We start from the raw sequence: 17799 nt of genomic DNA on the forward strand, positions 1-17799 counted from the left end.
AGCTTGGATTTAGTCAATATTTCCTCTGTCTGGAATTAGACACATAATTATTACATTTTATTCAAGATATGTATTTAAATCATATCTACTTAAACAATAGCAGAAAAATCAAGGACACGAATGAGTATAATTTGACACTATATATTTGTTTTATTGATATATACAATTCCAGAAAAAAGATTTACTATGTGGACACAGGACACACATCTCTTAAAATAGACAAAATCAGAAATACAACATTGTGTTTTTTAAGCAAGACTTTGTGTAATGGACGTTTCATGAAAAGTTCAGCCGATGGTGGCATGTTAGGATCTGTGTTTGTTCTTGGCACAGCTCTCGCAGTTATTGGCCTGCCACCCTGGCGCGGTTCCACGCTTGCCGGTGTTCAGCAGCCTCTGCTGCTGGCAGGGTCCCACTGCTGTGTTTGTGTCGGTGCGCCTGGATGTTTACAGTGTGTTTTGCCGGGTGACATATTGGAAACCCTCTCAGGGTCTGGTGAGGGCCTTCTGCGTGAGCGCGGCTGGCAGTGCCCCCCGCTCTCCTCCAGCCATGCTGGGTTATGACAGCTGGGCACTGCCAGGGGACCCGGCACACCTCCAGAGGGCCATGGAGTCAGGTTGGTGAGGTTGGGGAAGCTCTGTCAGTCAAAAATGAAAGGTGGATTAGGGAAAGTACCCCCTTGCCCACAGAGAAAAACTTTAATGAGCTTTTGAGAGTTTAACGAGCCTCCAAACTAGGGCTTAGTTGACCTCTGGCCTCTTATGAATGTGCTGCCGAGAGGAACCATGGGAACATTTCCAATCAGGACCACATTAGGGGAAAGAAAAATCAAATGCAAACAATGCATTGTTTAGGATGCCAGGCGAAGCGGTGCATGCCAGCCCTGGTGTGTGACAGCTGGTCTAGACTTCCCTCGGCCCCTCCACCCCACCCTCCCCTCCTGTGGTGAGCGAGGGGTGGCCTGGCTGTAGTGTACACGTGGGGTCCTCCCCTGAGCGCTGCGTGGCTGCTGGAATCACCGGTGAGAACGCAGCCAGGGCCCCGACACAGGCTCCGGCGCAGGGCCTGACTGTCACAGATGTGCCCTTGGCCGGGCTGTCACAGGCGGTTAGGGTGACGGCCACTCACACTTCATTATGTCCCTCTCACAGGTCATTGAGCGACAAGCTGGGTCACTGTGCTCTGCTGGGCTGCTCCAGGGCACACTCCCCCCAACCCCAAATCCCAATCCCTGAGTATTCCACTGCTGAGCCCCCCAACCCGTCACTTAAGTCCCCTTTTCCACACCATCCCACGTCCTTCACCTTATCTACTATTTTAAGTGTATAGGTGCACTATGAAGTATAGTATGTGTTTAAAATAAAATATAGTGGATAAGAGTATTAGTGATTCTTCGCCCAATTCCTCCTGTCATATTTACTACAGCCATTAATGAGGACTGTTGAGACATGGTCTCGCCTTATCACTGCAGACATCTGATTCGCAGTCCCTGTTTGGCAATTAACCCTGTGAATGTAACATATGTTCCGTGACCGACCATCATTAATTATTTATTAAAATAATTCCTCATAAAATCCTCAGTCACATTTTGGTTTGACATGAAATGTATTACTTAGAACACAACTGCATCAGAAAGTTTTTTGGTTATGTTGACTTGGACACCTTCTCATTCAATGTGTTTTCTTTATTTTCATGACCATTTACATTGGTAGATTCTCACTGAAGGCATCAAAACTATGAATGAACACATGTTATGTACTTAACAAAAAAACTGAAAACATGTTTTATATTCTAGTTTCTTTGCTCTGATTACTGCTTTGCACACTCTTGGCATTCTCTCGATGAGCTTCAAGAGGTCGTCACCTGAAATGCTTTTCCAACAGTCTTGAAGGAGTTCCCAGAGGTGTTTAGCACTTGTTGGCCCCTTTGCCTTCACTCTGCGGTCCAGTTCACCCCAAACCATCTTGATTGGGTTCAGGTCCGATGACTGTGGAGGCCAGGTCTCCACTTTTTGTTTAGTCCATAACTCCACATGTGTTCATTCATAGTTTTGATGCCTTCAGTGAGAATCTACCAATGTAAATGGTCATAAAAATAAAGAAAACACATTGAATGAGAAGGTGTGTCCAGGTTATTGGCCTGTACTGTACATCATTGCACATTACACGTTTAATGCCAACCTTAAAGCAGTCATAATATATTATTTATACAAAGACCTTTTTATTTACTTTACTTAACTTTACTTAGCAGACGCTTTTATCCAAATTGACTTACAAGAGGAAGACACCAGCAATTCTCATTCGGTTTCTATAGATTTTGAGTTACAAAACCAAGAGCCCTGAGAAGGTCTACCTTGAGAAATAACGCAGGCCAGCAGCAGGGTGAGAGGTCTGTAATTCGCACAATACAAAAAGGAATCATCTTTATCAGCAAATGATACAATGGCAGTTCGTACAGGAGAAGTGACAGTAATTCGTCTGTATGGAGGATAAATAAATACGTTTAAAAGGAGGAAGAGGGTGTGTCGGTACAAAAGCGGCCAAAAAACGCACATTTCATCGCAGACATTGCATTGCAGACCATATTTATCCTAATTGAAACACAAATCATTGAGTAGAAGTAGGCTGGAAATCTAGCCACGTGCTCCGAATATCCGACCTTTCGCGTTTGTGGGCAATTACGTCTCTAACTCGGCGAGCGCGTTGAATGAAACGCGCCAACAAAGCGCGAGCAAAGCGCACGAATTAGGGCCACGCGTCCCCGGCTTCAGCTGCGAACGCGACGCGGGGACCGCGGAGAGGGCGGCCGGTCGGCTGGAGGTGCGAGCGGCGTGTCGCGCGCTGCGCGAGCACATCTGGGGAGCGCGCGCCGACACCCACGACTCGACACGCGCTCCTAATGAGACGTGAAGGGCGCGCGCGCGCGGCATGGCTAAATTGCGTTAAAGGGCGCGGAAGGTGCGCTGACCAAAGATAATGGAAGTGAACAATGTGGGACCTTCTAAAGATGGGACGTGCATTACCTAAAACCGCAAACAACACTTAATAATATCTGTAGTGTTGTTCTATCTGCCTGTCTGTCTGCCTGCCTATCTACCTGCCTGTCTGTCTACCTGCCTTCCTGTCTGCCTGTCTGTCTACCTGCCTTCCTGTCTGCCTGTCTGTCTACCTGCCTTCCTGTCTGCCTATCTGTCTGCCTGTCTGCCTGTCTGTCTGCCTGTCTGTCTACCTGCCTTCCTGTCTGCCTATCTGTCTGCCTGTCTGTCTGTCAACCTGCCTGCCTGTCTGTCAACCTGCCTGTCTGTCTGTCAACCTGCCTGTCTGTCTGCCTATCTGCCTGTCTGTCTGCCTGTCTGTCTGTCTGCCTGCCTGTCTGTCTGTCTGTCAACCTGCCTGTCTGTCAACCTGCCTGCCTGTCTGCCTGCCTGTCTGTCAACCTGCCTGACTGTCTGTCTGTCTATCTGCCAGTCTGTCAGTATATGGATTTAATAATGTGTTTCTAAATGTATATGTATACACATTCACATTTTAATACATGTAAGACACTTGTTTGGTGTGTGTGTGGGGGGGGGAACCCCATAAACATGCTGAGCATGCTGAGAACTGGCTGAGATCGTCAAAATTCATATAAATTCGTGAAGTCGAAAACCGAATTTTATTCGACCAGTAAATAAACGTGATGAGGTGGCGGTGCTAATTTTGTACTTTGTGCTTAATATGGCTCACTGACAATTTCAAGATCTTGTTTGCTCACTTTGCACTGGTAGAATTTTTCACGATAACAGAACTAGGAGTCTCTATTTATTTAAGCACCTTCATTTTAAAAGAATATATGTTATATTTAGACCCATCCATGTTTAATGCAAACAATAATATGTTCATATTTATCCATTTTAAAAGCATCAGCTTTTCATGTGACCTCTTCCTCTTTTTACTCATGTTTCTTTTACCTTTTCTTTTCGACCATCTCCCCGTCTCTCTCTCTCTCTTTCTCTGGCCACGGTGCCAGTCACAGCGCTCTGGGGCTCTAGGGATATTTCAAAAAATATCTGGGAAATCAATCCGAACGTGAATCTGAAGGAAAACATGTAATGTCATTGAGCAATAACTATCGCTCCTGTCATCAGATTACCTCAGAGCGGGGGTCCTCGGGCGTTTGTGTCCTCTGAGTCTCCCCATAGTTAACTGGCCCCCCCTCCTCCCCCGAGTGGAGCCTCCTGATCCCGACCTGTGGTACCGCCTCAAGTAGCCTACAGGGTGAGTGTGTGTGTGTGTCTGAAAGAAAGAGATACACTCATTTTGTCATGCAGCATACAGACATTCACATGACACCTGCTAGGCCCGGTGAAGCCAAAGCTGTTTGCTAATTTAAATGTTAAATAGGGTCACATGGTGGCGCTGCGGTTAGCGAAGTGGCTTCACATCTCCAAGGCTGTGAGTTGGAATCCTGGATCAGACCATGTGTCCAGAGTTTACTTCAAATCAAATTCGAATTTTATTTGTCACATTCACAGTCATACAGTGAAATGCTTGTGCAACTGCTATTGACCTCAATATTTCAAATACTGCAAGTAATTACAAAAGTGTTACAAAATATGCAAATATTGCAAATCTAAACAAATATTACAAATTTATGTTTTTAAATATAAATTATATGTAAAGAGTAGGGCAAAAGTGTGCAAATGTGTGAAGTGTGTAAGGTGAAAAGTGAAGCTGTGCAAATGCTTGGAGGGATAGAGTCCAGAAGTTGTTTGAAAGTGCTGGAGTGTATTAGTGTTCTGTCCTATGTGGTGTTGTGGTTGAGCGCTCGTATATCCCACGGGAAGAAGCTCCTCCTCATTCCCTCTGTGTTGGACTTCATGAAGCGGAGATGCTTCCCTGATCGCAGCAGAGAGGACAGTCCAGTCTTGGGGTGGCTGAGGTCCTTCACAATCTTCCTGGCCCTGGTCCAGCATCGCTTGCTCCTCCTGCCGTCCAAAGGCGGCACAGGGTCATTATGGCCGAGTAAGCAAGGGATGCTGGGCTGAGTGAAGAGGAACTCAGACATCAGTCTCAGCATTACTGTCTCCATATTGTGAGACAAGGAGTGTGAGATGATCTTTCACAGCTCAACAGCCTTTACAGCATCTGATTCCAGAACAGTAGCTTCCTTGGTTATGTAGTTATTGCCCATGTTGAATAATGAATATAACTTGTATTATAGCCAACCTATGAAGTCAGTCGTGGGAATGTTTGATGCCTGTTTGGGACCCACGGTGCTGTTTATTGGCCCGTCACTATATCAATTCATCACAGCTACAGAGAACTTATTTTATTATCTCGACAGGCTTGGCAAATCGCGCAGTCACTCCGAAGAAGCAGGATTAGAGCTCAGATATTACGTGCCCGCAGGGGGTGCAGAGACAGGGACGCACTTTCTGAACATTAACGCGCAACAGGCCAGTTGTGTACAAAAACACATGGCATCAGATTAGCGTGCGTTGCCATATTTTACACGTTAGTCTGACCAATCCTGTCTCCGCATGCGATAAACCGATTTGAAGCTTGTCTTCTGCACCGGGGCCCTCTCAGCACTAACAACCAATTATAATCTTGAAGATAGCATTTGTGTCACATTAAGACAGTCGCTTGCGAAGAGACTTGATGGCTCAGCATAGTGTAAATGAACAGAGACCATCAGTGCCCACCGAGTCCAGCGATCAGCGAGTCAGACGTAAATCCCTCCAACGTGTGAGCGGTGCAGGAGGTAATCTGAAGTAACCTTCACACACGACAGCGACGGCTAAACAAGCCCGCATGCTGCTCATTTAAAGGCCCGTGATTTGAACACAACGCTATCTGCTCATGCATAAGGCAATGGAGCAGCCATTACAGAGGCAGAACGGTGTGAAATGCAAATCCGGCCAGGGAGCGAGAGCGGGGGGACGAGTCCAGTGGGCGTGAATGAGAAACACGTCTCATGTTACAGCTGTGGGCCGCATCCGTCTACCAACAGCCCCCCTGCAGGGGACGTGCCATGAGAGATATTCTGATTTTAGCGTCGTTTTTACACTTTTTCTTATCGGCATAACTACATCATTTATTTCAGAATTTGCCCTGGATTTTTTCAGTTTCACATAAACCCTGGGATATAATTAATAATCAAAATCTAATGCGGTTTAAATGATTAGGCATAACTGGTTAAAAAAAAAATCGAATACAAAGAAAAAACATGTTATAATGATTGAGAATTTTACAGAATTATAAACTCAGACACATCTGAAACTTATCCAGTACACGTGTCATAAATAAATATTGATTGACTAGTATCATTGATCAGTATTCTGTCGCCTTAGAACAACGCAGGGTTAGGTGTGCTGCTTATGGTAGTAAGCGGATTTGAACCTTCAACTGTGCCAGGTGGGTGATAGTCTACCTCAGGGGTGGGCAATCTTATCAGCAAAGGGCTGGGGTGTATTCAGGTTTTTGGGATGACCTTTAGGTCAACTCTTCAAACCCAGGTGTGAGAACTCTTCGGCAAATCAGTCCTCTAATCGCTTGCCTAAGTGAGGATTTGCTGCGAAAAACCCCCACTCACTGACCCACTCTTGAAGATAAGATATTTTTTTATCTACAATGATCTGAACAGAAGCTGCAAATTACACATGAAACATGCATTACAAAAACATGCCTTTTCGTGCATGCACAAAGAAAAATAAGAAAATCTGCAAAAAATCTTACTGTAGAGGCCTCAGATGTCAAAAGTCAGATGTAGGCGGGAGTCTTTTGCAGTCAGCATTTCCAGTTCAACTTCACAGGACCACACTCAGCCATAAAATGCCACCACTCCGTACCCAGGGCCTAGTTATACTGTGTCCATTTGCAGTACACTGATTACCGATATTAACCCCCCCGGATGCACACGGACACCACCTTCACTGCGGGGTGTGTGTAAACCCCACCATGTGGAATCAGGTCACAGGCATATGCCCCACTGAGGAGTCTTGCCACGTTCTTGCACAGCCGAGTACGCCAGGTTGGGCCAGGCCTCCCGCAGTCATCGGGGTGAGAGCCCATTTCACACTTCACACCCAGCGCTAATCACTGATCACTCATTCACACTGTCTGTTGATTGAGCAGCAATGGCAAGGCTGGTTGGCTGTCTATCTACTCGCACGACCACACAAACACACACACACACACACACACACACACACACACATGTACTCAAAGAGAGATATCACTGAGTGCCATACGCTCATCACGTTAATGCTGTAAACTGGCTGGAACGCTGGTTGCACAGGCTTTTACAAGTGAGTCTCACCGTGTTTTTAAGTGATTTGGGAGAATTCTTCAGGAACTATATTAGGACTTTTTTTCATTTGATCCACAGACTTAAACAAAATGATGCCTACTTGTGTCATTTTTGTATCTAGACATGCAATTGAGTTAATCCTTGAGATTCCACTTTTCCCTGAAGGTGACCTCACTGTATCCAGATCCTTTTCCTCACATGCAGAACTTCAGAACATGTCAGGAGAGCAGTGGGGGAAACGTTGAAGCATTGGATCACAGTGCATTTTCTGACTGAGTACACAGCCCCGTCTGCCAGACCAGTCCCGCCCTGCCTCGCGTCAGCTCGCATGTCCTTGAGGACCACAGACGCAGATTAAGCTGAACCTCTCCGAACATGACAAGCACGTCGACCGGGTCGCACTGGAACATGGCGGTGGCAGCCACTTGTTAAATTAGCACGGAGGAGAGGGAGCAGAGTTATGAGAAGGTGCGGAATCTGCTCCAGTGACTAAGAAGGCCCACCGGATACCTTTAAATCATGTTTTTTTAAGTGTAAACTGACACTCACCACTAGATGTTACCAGCGGTTTACTGAGGTTATGCGTTTTGCAATTCTTATCCACATGTGCTTTGAATAAAGGAGGATCAGTGTGTTGTAAAAGAGCTTAGACCTTTCCTTCTTTAATCCTTCTCTTCACACACTCTAGCCATCAGGAGCACAGAGCATCTTATCTTATTACGCTCTTGTGCTTTGGGTCATTGTCTACCAGGGGATTAGTTTAACCTCCTGAACTGTCCAGAGCTGGCCTGGACCTTCGGCCTCCAAAAACCTCCCCCTCTCCCATGTCCCCTGTGAACAGGGTGTTTGGAGAGATTAGCAGGAGGACAGGGTGTAAAGCCACCTCCCATTGTCCTCAGTGCGCTCTGATCACAGCGGCCTGCTCAGCTTGAGATGCTCACGGCAAGGGTGCCCGAGCACAAAGGAGGTTCTACTCATCGTTACTCTCAGGCTTTTGCAATACCGCTGCTGTGCAGGTGATGGAGTTTTTGATTCAATCGACCAGGCCACCATCTTCCATTCCCACACAATTTGGATCTTAAGCTCACGTGCCCATGCGTGGGGTCAACATGGACTTTCTTGGACCAGTTTTGGTTGGTGCTGACCATTACATAATCGCCAGAAGACCTGCATGTTAAATGCAGAGGGCACACTTTGTTCATCCTATGTCACAAGGACAATCACTTCACTTTTACCAAAAAAATAGGAACTAGGTGAACTTTAGAGGAAATTTCACTTTAGAGTTAAATTTCATGCAATATTACTGACGCATGCAGTTATTTAAATCATGCAGTAGGGGGCACTAGAGCACTGCAATCCAGACCTCTGTTGATAATGACAACCGAGAAGAACTCACTTTTTATCTGTTTTGCATGTCTTTTATCTATTTGTACCAAAAACACATACGGAACGTCCAGGTAAAAATGCTTCACTGTTAATGAAGACACAGGAAAACAATTCAGGACACAGCATGTCTTTTATTTGCAGTATTCCCAGTGTTCAGACATCCTTTCATTTTTTTAACAGAGGAATGTGGAACCTATTCCAAAGGTATCCCGCTTCTAGTATTTGCTGCGCTTGAGTGATGATGCATTAATTAAATTATCATGCTTTTCAGTGTTCACCTTGGTGTACGTGATGGGCCGTTGTCTCTGCACTGGAGTCCAGACAAGGCTTTAGGTTCATGTATAATTAGAATAGCTTCATCTTCATTACGACATCCATGGATTTCGGCTGCTATTATGTCTTTTCCCTATTTTTATAAGAACTCTTTAAAAAGAATTAACATAATGACAAAGCCCAAGCATGAAAAACTGACCTGAAAAATGTCCCCATGCTCTGTTCTGAACGTTCATGTTGCCATTGACAGCTGTGACATCTAACCTCCAAATACACATTTGGAACATTGTTACACTTTTAGTATAAACTGAAATAAAAAAGGTACCACTTCAACTCAGATAGGATCTCATGGCAGATTAAGGTTTTAAGATTGTGATTAATTAGTGCCAATGAAATAGGAATTTAAATTGTGCTTTAAAACCAGCTTTTAATTAAAATAACAATAAAATGATGCTTCTCATACCAGTAGAGAGATAAAGAATTGATAACACTGGAAAACACAATTCAGTCAGGTTATTAAAGCTGTGATAATTTTACGAATACTTCCAAAATGCAGACTTTTTAACTAAAAAATGTAAGCGTTGATTGAAGAGAAGGCAAAGCAAATCAAAGCAACCCTTTCCTGATCAGCAGTTCTCGTTTCCATACTCATTGAATGATTTTGTATATATTTTGGTATGTACATATGTTGTGTATGTTTTTGCACATAGGCACACTTATTGCTTGCAGAGTATGACTATGAATTGTTAGTGTAATTAATGATAACTCTGAATAACTAGTGTACCCCCCCCCCCCTCTCCCCGGATGCATCTTTTGATGCTGGCAGAGCCTCAGAATCTAGACGGAGGGATGCTTTGTGATCGTCGTCAGCATGGGAGAGTGGCCTTGTGGGTCAAATGGTAGAGCGCAGCAGGGGAGCACACAAAAGTGTTGTCCAACACTTTTGATTCATATGGTGGACCAGCTCAAATTGCACTTTGTGCGTGAAAGCCTCTCTTTACTCGGAGTGACTGTCACTGGAATGTCTGCTGTTCTGGCATCTGAGGACTATAATAAAATTGTGACACTCACATCCATCAATTCTACAAATGGAGGGATACTGTGAAACTTTCATTTTGTTTGTAATGCCTGAGTTATGCTGTTTTCTTAGTGGATCGATAGACGTTTGCATAATTCAGAGCGAAAAGTGGCAGATTACCAGATTCGGAATCCAGACTTGAGCTCACCTTGAGCACAGGGCCACAGCTTCTTTTTAACAGGTTGTGGCAGCATCTGCCCCAGTCCATTTACAGAGTGCAGACAGAGCTATCGAGAGCCCTTCAGTCACAAATGTGCAACATTTCCACTTCTGCTGCACGTGGCCTGTGAGGCACAGCAAGCAGAGAGGAAAAGAGAGATGGTGCGCCACACTGTTTACTTGCATAATGGCTCTGACAGTGAGGGTCACAGGGCGTCCTGGCACGGCCTGCTGCTGGAGCCCTGATCAGGGTGGAGGCACCATGTTTCTGCAGCCCCATCGGCAGGACTGGCAGGGTGTGTTGACTCTTACGAGGCTGAGGGGGGCTGAATGGTCTCTTGTGACCTTTGACCTCTGCTCCAGAACCTGTTACACAAAGCCCCAGTGCTGACCCTGACTATTTATTGTCTTCTGTATGCTGCTTTAAAAAAAATAAAAACACATAGCATAATGCAATGAACTCTAAATGAACTTAAAAAAGTAGAGAGTATGGACTATAACACACAGGTTAACCTCAAAGTTTCGACGACAGTAGCATGACATGACAGGATAAAAACCAGTTTCCCCCCAACTTTTACCCTCATGTTCCTACAGTCAGATTCTGAGGGACCAATCAGATGCCACCTCCAAAGAAAACGTCTCCCTGCATCTGTCACACCCTGTCTTCCTGGAAGCACGTCAGACGCATCCACATGACGTCCCCAGCTCTTCCCCTAACTCGGAGTGAGTGTAGCCTCCATCTCTGTCCTCTCTCCCTGCCAGGGCACACCCCCATCCTGCCTCTTCCCCCCAGTGTGGAGGAGCGTCCACTGCAGCCGGCCTGAGCCCACGGCCCTTCTGCCCTGGCCTCACCTGGCTCCTCCTTGGCTATAGATGAAAGGGGGTCTGAGGGGGGCTCATGTGGGCCATGCAGAGTCCTGAGCGGACTGTTGGACGTTCGGGAAGGGCCAAGGAGTGCAGGACGGTGTGTGCGCCAGGAGTGGGAAGGGTGTAGCGAGACTCGTGTGAAACCGCGAGCAGATGAGCTTGCCGGTCCAGGCCTTGCATGGCTGACCCAGTTGGCACTTTGCCAGTTCTGTCAGGCCCGGGAGCCACAAAACGGGCCATCTGGTCCCCCTCACATCTGAATAAATGGGGCAAGACACAGGCGTTGTGATCTTAATTTTTACATCCTCCTGCTCCACCTCCTCAACACCTAGGCCTAACACCTAGGAAGGGCACTTACATGGATATTATGAATGGTAATAATACTGATAGTAATGGAAATATGTATATCTAAAAAGTTCTTAAAATGTTATTAAATTCTTTTTATTACTTTATATTTTATGTTTAATAAACTAACGAGTAATCTTTCACTGCTTGCACACATTCTTGCACGCACACATTCCCCCACTGTTCAGAGGACCATCTCTGACTTTTTGATCTTGACATCTGTGTCTTGCAGAATTTTCACTCAGCTCCCACATCCTTCTGATGTAGCTCCAGGAGCTAATGGGTTGTGAAAAAGGCAGACGGGCTCTTGTCTGAAAAAATAAAAGAGGAGAGGGGGAAAAAAACAGTATATGTGTATGGCAGAGATGGAAAAAGCTGGAGGGAAAGCACACGCTCTTTTTCGTCCGAGTCAGATCAGAACTTGAAGAATCCGTGTGCATGATTGGATATGCGCTTTCTCGTCGAGCTCGAGGAGCAAGTGGAAATAACGCTCAGTGCCATTACTCTGATACAGCAGATTACAGTTCAGCTATTGAGGCTTGAGGTACTTTGACATAATCCTATCATTCACAGTCCGCATATACAGAGTCTTTCGGACACCTATGTGGGCATGCAGACATCTGCTCGGGTAATCCGATTCCGCAGCCTGCTTAACTAACTCCGACATCAAAGCAGCGGAAGGAAGGCTTGTATTGATCTGAATGGGATGGCTTTTCAGACTGGAAAGAGATGAATACTACCATCAGCATCCTTACGATCTTATGATACTATTTTTAACTGATCAAACACATCCTAGCTGGACGTGTGATAGGGATTAGAAGATGCAGAAGGTTGTGTGATGTACTTGTAAAAGGGGAAAAAATACAATCAAAGGTACAGATGTGGTCTGCTTTGGCATTTAATGGAACATGACCCAGAATGGGTTCAGGGAACCCAGCATCAAAGCAAAATTTATCATTTACCAACGCTAATAAAACATTCTATTTCAAAAATAAAACGTCTGCTGTAATTTATTTAAAAATATGGGGTCAGAACGAAGTGGACAATTAAAAGTGGGTCTAACCGAATGCCACTTAAGATTCTCCATCACGCAATTACAAATGCGACCATTAGGACATGTCAAACCTTTTTAAACATTCGCCCCATCACAATCAGTTGCAAAGTGCACACTCAATTTTAGCCACGTCCAGCTCTTCCCCGGTTATATCTGTGGGTACATTAGGTTGACAAGTCATAAATGAACACTAGGAATATTTTCATCAAAATACTATGCTTCATTTAATAAGGGAAAAATATTTGCTTCTCATTACAGAAGTGCTTGTAATGACTGTTCTTCCTCCATGTGAAATGCATGTATGCGATGAGTGAGGGTTTAAATACAGGTATAACTTTCGTCTTACACGCGGAACAGTTCGATGGATTGTGTAATTCACACAAAAGCACTAACTGAATTTTTTTTTAAGAACATGCCCATTTTTTGCTCTCAAGTACAGTTAAGAATATAAAGGATAAATGTGAAATGAAAGATGCCCTCCAGCTAACATCTGCTCCTGGAAAACATACACACACAGGCATTATTTAAATTGAAATTTTTTTTCTTACTCACAAAGATATTTATTGAAATGCTGCCATTCTCCAGATGTACAAATGTCACTAAAACATCAATCAGATCACTCATAATCTACTATAATCTTTAATGTAAAGAACAATGTAAAAGAAGTGGCACAAAGTGAATCGAAGAAACAGAAAGGAAGCCAGATGGAGGGAGAGGGAGAAAGCGATTCGGCCAGAGCGAGAATGCCCTTGTTGTATCTGGCCCATCAGGCCGTGTTACACAGATTGTGATGGGAGCTGGGCGGACTTTGATTCCCTCAGGTGAATATTTAGTTCTCAATAACAAGGAGTGACAGGGGACAGAAGGCACCCATCTCTTCACATGACGTTTCTCTCCTCTCCTTTTTTTCTCTGCCATTTTAAAAGTGCGAGTGGGCGACAGGGCTTTTAACTGTGGTTGTAATATTTGGTTGTCAGGGGTGATGGAACACTAAACAGGTGGTGTTGTCAAGGGCAATGGGACCCTGACTGGTGTTGTTGTCATTGGTGACAGGATTCTAAACTGGTGCTTGTTGAAATTTGTGTCATATGAAGGAAACTGCCCTTTCACAGCAAGGTAATCATCAAGGCAGAGATGGAGGAAGACGATGAGATAGAGATGCAGTCTCGGTGAGGCACTGAATTCTCAGAGAATTTGCAAACCTGGAAAGCATTCTTTATACATGCCTATTCCATTATTTGTCTCTGGTGATGATTCTAGAACAATTACAAGTTCTTTAGAATTTAGACTTAATAATAATTTAGACCTTTTAGAATTAGTTGGAATTTGGTGTTTTCTGCAGTGTTTTCACATTGTTACAGGGAATTTCAGTGGCCACACTCCCAGTCAGAGTGACCTGACATGTGTGGAATCATCTGCAAGACCAAGCATTAGAACAGCACCCCAAAGGCCTGATCCAATACAGGCCCAATTAGTATCCACTCATTCATGTGTGGATTTAGGTAGGCAGTACGTTATTGACACATCAAAGACTGACGGTCACCATTATTGGTGACTTGATTGCTCTTTTGGTCATAAAAGTATTTATATTTAATCGCCGATTTGGGTAAGGTAGAGAAAACATGTAATGAAGTGAGACACCTATTGAGAAACATATATTACATTTAAATACATATGGATTAAATTATAAACATGGTCTGAGTTCATTAATAATAATTCCGAAAGGCTGTCCTAAGATAGGAGAAGTTTGAGCAGGAGGAGATGTACATTACTTATCTCCACTGCTATCTTACTTCAGCATCTAGAGTACTTTAGACAGCCAGTGTTAAGCAAAGAGTTTACAGCAACTTCTGTTATTGGTGATTGACTCTAGATCAGATCTTTGTTTATCTAAATATATTTTTAGAGTAGCAGAGCCATCAAGACATCAAGTGATGCTGCATTTATGAAGGAAAGAATGGTCAAATTCAGCCCTGTTTAAAGATTTTGGGTGTGTGAGTTCTCTATTTGTCAATGCATCATGTTTCAGAACATGAGATTGGCTTTTGAGAAGCCATTCTACCTTACAGGTGGCCTCTGGGAACTTTCACTTCCGTAATGGAGTGGCGCTGGGGGCCACAATGCTTCCTGAAATGGGGAATTGAGTCACCCCCCTGCTTGGATAAGTACAGGCCTCTAGAGTCAACGCTATGTTTACTAATGGCTCACAATGCATTGTGATAGGACAAGGTCAGGGGTCAGAGAAGTGTGTTGGCTGGTGGACTCAACTTTTTCTTCCTATATGGCTGAACTCCATCAGCTCTTTATACAAAAAGCAATCACACCATATTCTAGAAGACCATAAATGCAGCACTTTCCCTTTATCAATGTAAATGGAACCTCCAACTGGTTAAATCATTTATGAAATTGAGATTAAGGACAGTGGAAACATTTGAATCTATGATTTTTTAATAATGGAGTTATATTACAAATTTAATTATATTGTGATTGTTTGATTGCAGTCAGGGCTGACACCAAAGAAGAGGAAGAGATATAAGGCATATGGACAGACACTTTGTTCTTTTATTAACAATAAATTGTGCAACCTTAGTCACTTGACACTGAAATCTTATCTTATAGCCATGAATACATAATGGGATTTTACTTGCTACATATTCTGCCATATAAATTGACAAAGTGTACTTCAGGATGACAGATGGAGCCCACTTCACCTCAAGGTTCCCATGGCAACAGGTTAAAAGGGCCCACCTGAGCTTATTGTGCTTCACAGGTGAGTCCCTTTTATTAGCATCCTCTTAATAAACCAGTAAAAACTATCACAACTTTCCCATCCAGCCCTTGGAGGGCCAGCTCAAGCCTGAGCCCCCTTCACCAGCTTGGCTGACCAGTCTCTTGTGTTCCGATCCACGGTTTTTGATCTTTTTTGGCTCAGAAGCACCATGTCCCCAGGACAGCTGAGCTTCAGAGTGAGGACATGGTGTCCAGCTTTTCTGCTCCTCTTTGTCTGCTCGCACTACCTCTCTCTTTCTCCCTTGTTTCTGCATGTCTGTTCCCTGGGGTTTGGTAATGATGGCATATGGGCTGAGGGGTGTTGTGATGTTTCTGCTGTGTGCCTGGGTTCAAAGGCAGGAACATTTGGTAGCCTGTCCACCTGACCACCACCCCCAGTGACACCCTCACCACCACCCCCTCTGTGGTCATGAGGAAAATTAGCGTGTTGGTTTGGCTAGTCATTGACAGAGTGATGCAATTATTCCCAAAAAATAGGGTCACTAACTTACAAAAAACTATGAGACTTTTCGGTTCAATGTCAAAAGACAAACTCTCCACAATTAACTAAAAATAAAATGAACTAAATCAATAAAAATGATCGCAGAGGTCTTTTATTTAAAATGATACCCACATATTAAAAGCCCAGGGAATTTTCACACACGTACAGCTGCAGTCTGGGAAATTGGCAGATGTCTGTCTGAGTGGATTAAGACTCAGAAAAGCGATGGCCAGAGCAGCTGGCCTTCGCCTCTGAGCCCCCCGACCGGCCGACTGGCTGGTCTCTAGGTGGCAGTGTTGCCATGCCAGCCGCTGTACAGCCCTCATTATTAGCTAATGAAAGCGGTGCAGCTGAGGGCCTGTTATTGATGGCTCTATTTGTCCTGTCACCACGGCTGCTCGCCTTGGCAGCCCGGCTTGCCGGTTGACCGTTGTTTTACAGAGGTGATAATTACTCAAAGGCCGCGCTGTGGGATCGGTGCTGTGATAGTTGAGGAGTAAGCGCCCAAGTGAGAAAAGCTTGAGGAATTTTGACGGGCTTCTCATAATTATTCAATTAAAAGGTTCATTTATTCAGAAAAGCCACATTATCAAAATTAATACAGTAATAAAAATACAGTTTAACAGTTTTACTGTTTTTTGTTTTTCTGTTTACGCAATGTGAGGGTCTGAGCTATGAAACGGATGTAAAATTCATCCTAGCCATAGATGATCTCGACATAAAGATGATGATTGACAGAGAAGGAGATGCAGGGCTGATTCAGATGGCACTTCTACTGTGCATTTACTTTAGTTCCAAATGGAGACACATAACTGCCGAGATAGCAACGAGCTTGTGGCATGTCCACAGTGCATCCTCATCTGGATGCATCTTTTTTTCAGGCACACAAAGCCGCATGCAACCAGATATGTAAACATTACCCTATTAACATCTTCAGAATCATGAATATGTCATTGTACTCTTAAATATATTGCATAAATCTGCCTGTTTGTTTTTACTTGTGAAATAAGATTAAATTAAATGAATTATAAGAAGTGTGTTGTTTTATATCTTTCCCTCCAACCTCCCTCTTACACCCTGCAAATTAAACACACATAACATCAGAAAAAGGCTGGCAGTCCCTCGGGTGAATTTTGCAGATACATGATCCCGGCTATGTTGAACTTTCACAGAGAATGAGAGCGAGGGGGGAGAGAATAATGATTGCGTGCAAAGAACAACCAGGCAAAGACAGATGACACAGACAACTGAAAGACAGGCATAATTAGAATCATTATTGCCACAGCGGAGATCAGAGTGAGGAGATGTGGTACCATGCTGAGATCCTCCATCGTGTCTGACCAAGGTCAGGCTTAAGTGAAGGTACGTTAAGGCACCAGTCACTGAGGCCATGAGGAGGCTTCGGGTACCTCTCCCCATTACTCACTACGGATCTGTCAGCCCTAGCAGCTACAGCACCCTTCCGTCAATACTGTCTTCGGAAAACCAGTCAATCCCACCCTTTTAGGACTGTTTAAGATTGCATTTAATATCCAACATGAGACTGGAAAAATCTAATCAACAATAACCTGGTGCCTGAGTTTTGAACCAAGCTACACTAAATCTGTACCGGAGGGCAATATATGTTTAATATACATTTGTAAAACTGTCCCATATTATGTTTTTTCCTTATTATAAAATACCCTCATCTATAAAATAATAAAAAAAAAAAATAAAATGTACAGTAATGTGTCATTTGAAATGAGATCTGTGTTCTTGTCCATAAGACCTGAATTAAATGTGCCCTCAGCATACCTGAGCACCCGCCCAGTAGCTGACTGTATGACTAGTGGTGGAGTCATGATGTGCACAATCATCTTCTCATTCTTCTCATTTATCACAGACGAGTTGGAACCACTCTTCCTTGAAAGCCCTTATAGAAAAAAAAGTCCTTTGGTTTTGTTTTTCTTTTCCTAAGGGCAAGACTCAAATCCATGTTCAAATCTCAAACACGGCAGCTCACAAAAAAATGGTAGGGTTTCTTATTATTAATGTGACTAATGATTATTTAAAATTAAAATTATTGGCCCAAGA

The 17799-nt window shown here is 44.0% G+C and overlaps 1 long non-coding RNA gene across 1 annotated transcript; it reads right to left on the reverse strand.

Annotated features, from left to right (window-relative positions):
* Nucleotides 1–305: 305 nt before the first annotated feature.
* Nucleotides 306–7032, reverse strand: LOC114766268 (uncharacterized). Its single transcript, XR_003742763.1, has 4 exons — nucleotides 6720–7032; nucleotides 4132–4274; nucleotides 3950–4026; nucleotides 306–637 (listed from the first exon to the last, which is right to left on the reverse strand). It is a non-coding gene; the product is annotated as an uncharacterized LOC114766268 (long non-coding RNA).
* Between the last annotated feature and the right edge of the window lie 10767 nt (nucleotides 7033–17799).

This window comes from Denticeps clupeoides, chromosome 16 (genome assembly GCF_900700375.1).
Source record: "Denticeps clupeoides chromosome 16, fDenClu1.1, whole genome shotgun sequence".
Classification (NCBI taxonomy): Eukaryota; Metazoa; Chordata; class Actinopteri; order Clupeiformes; family Denticipitidae; genus Denticeps; species Denticeps clupeoides.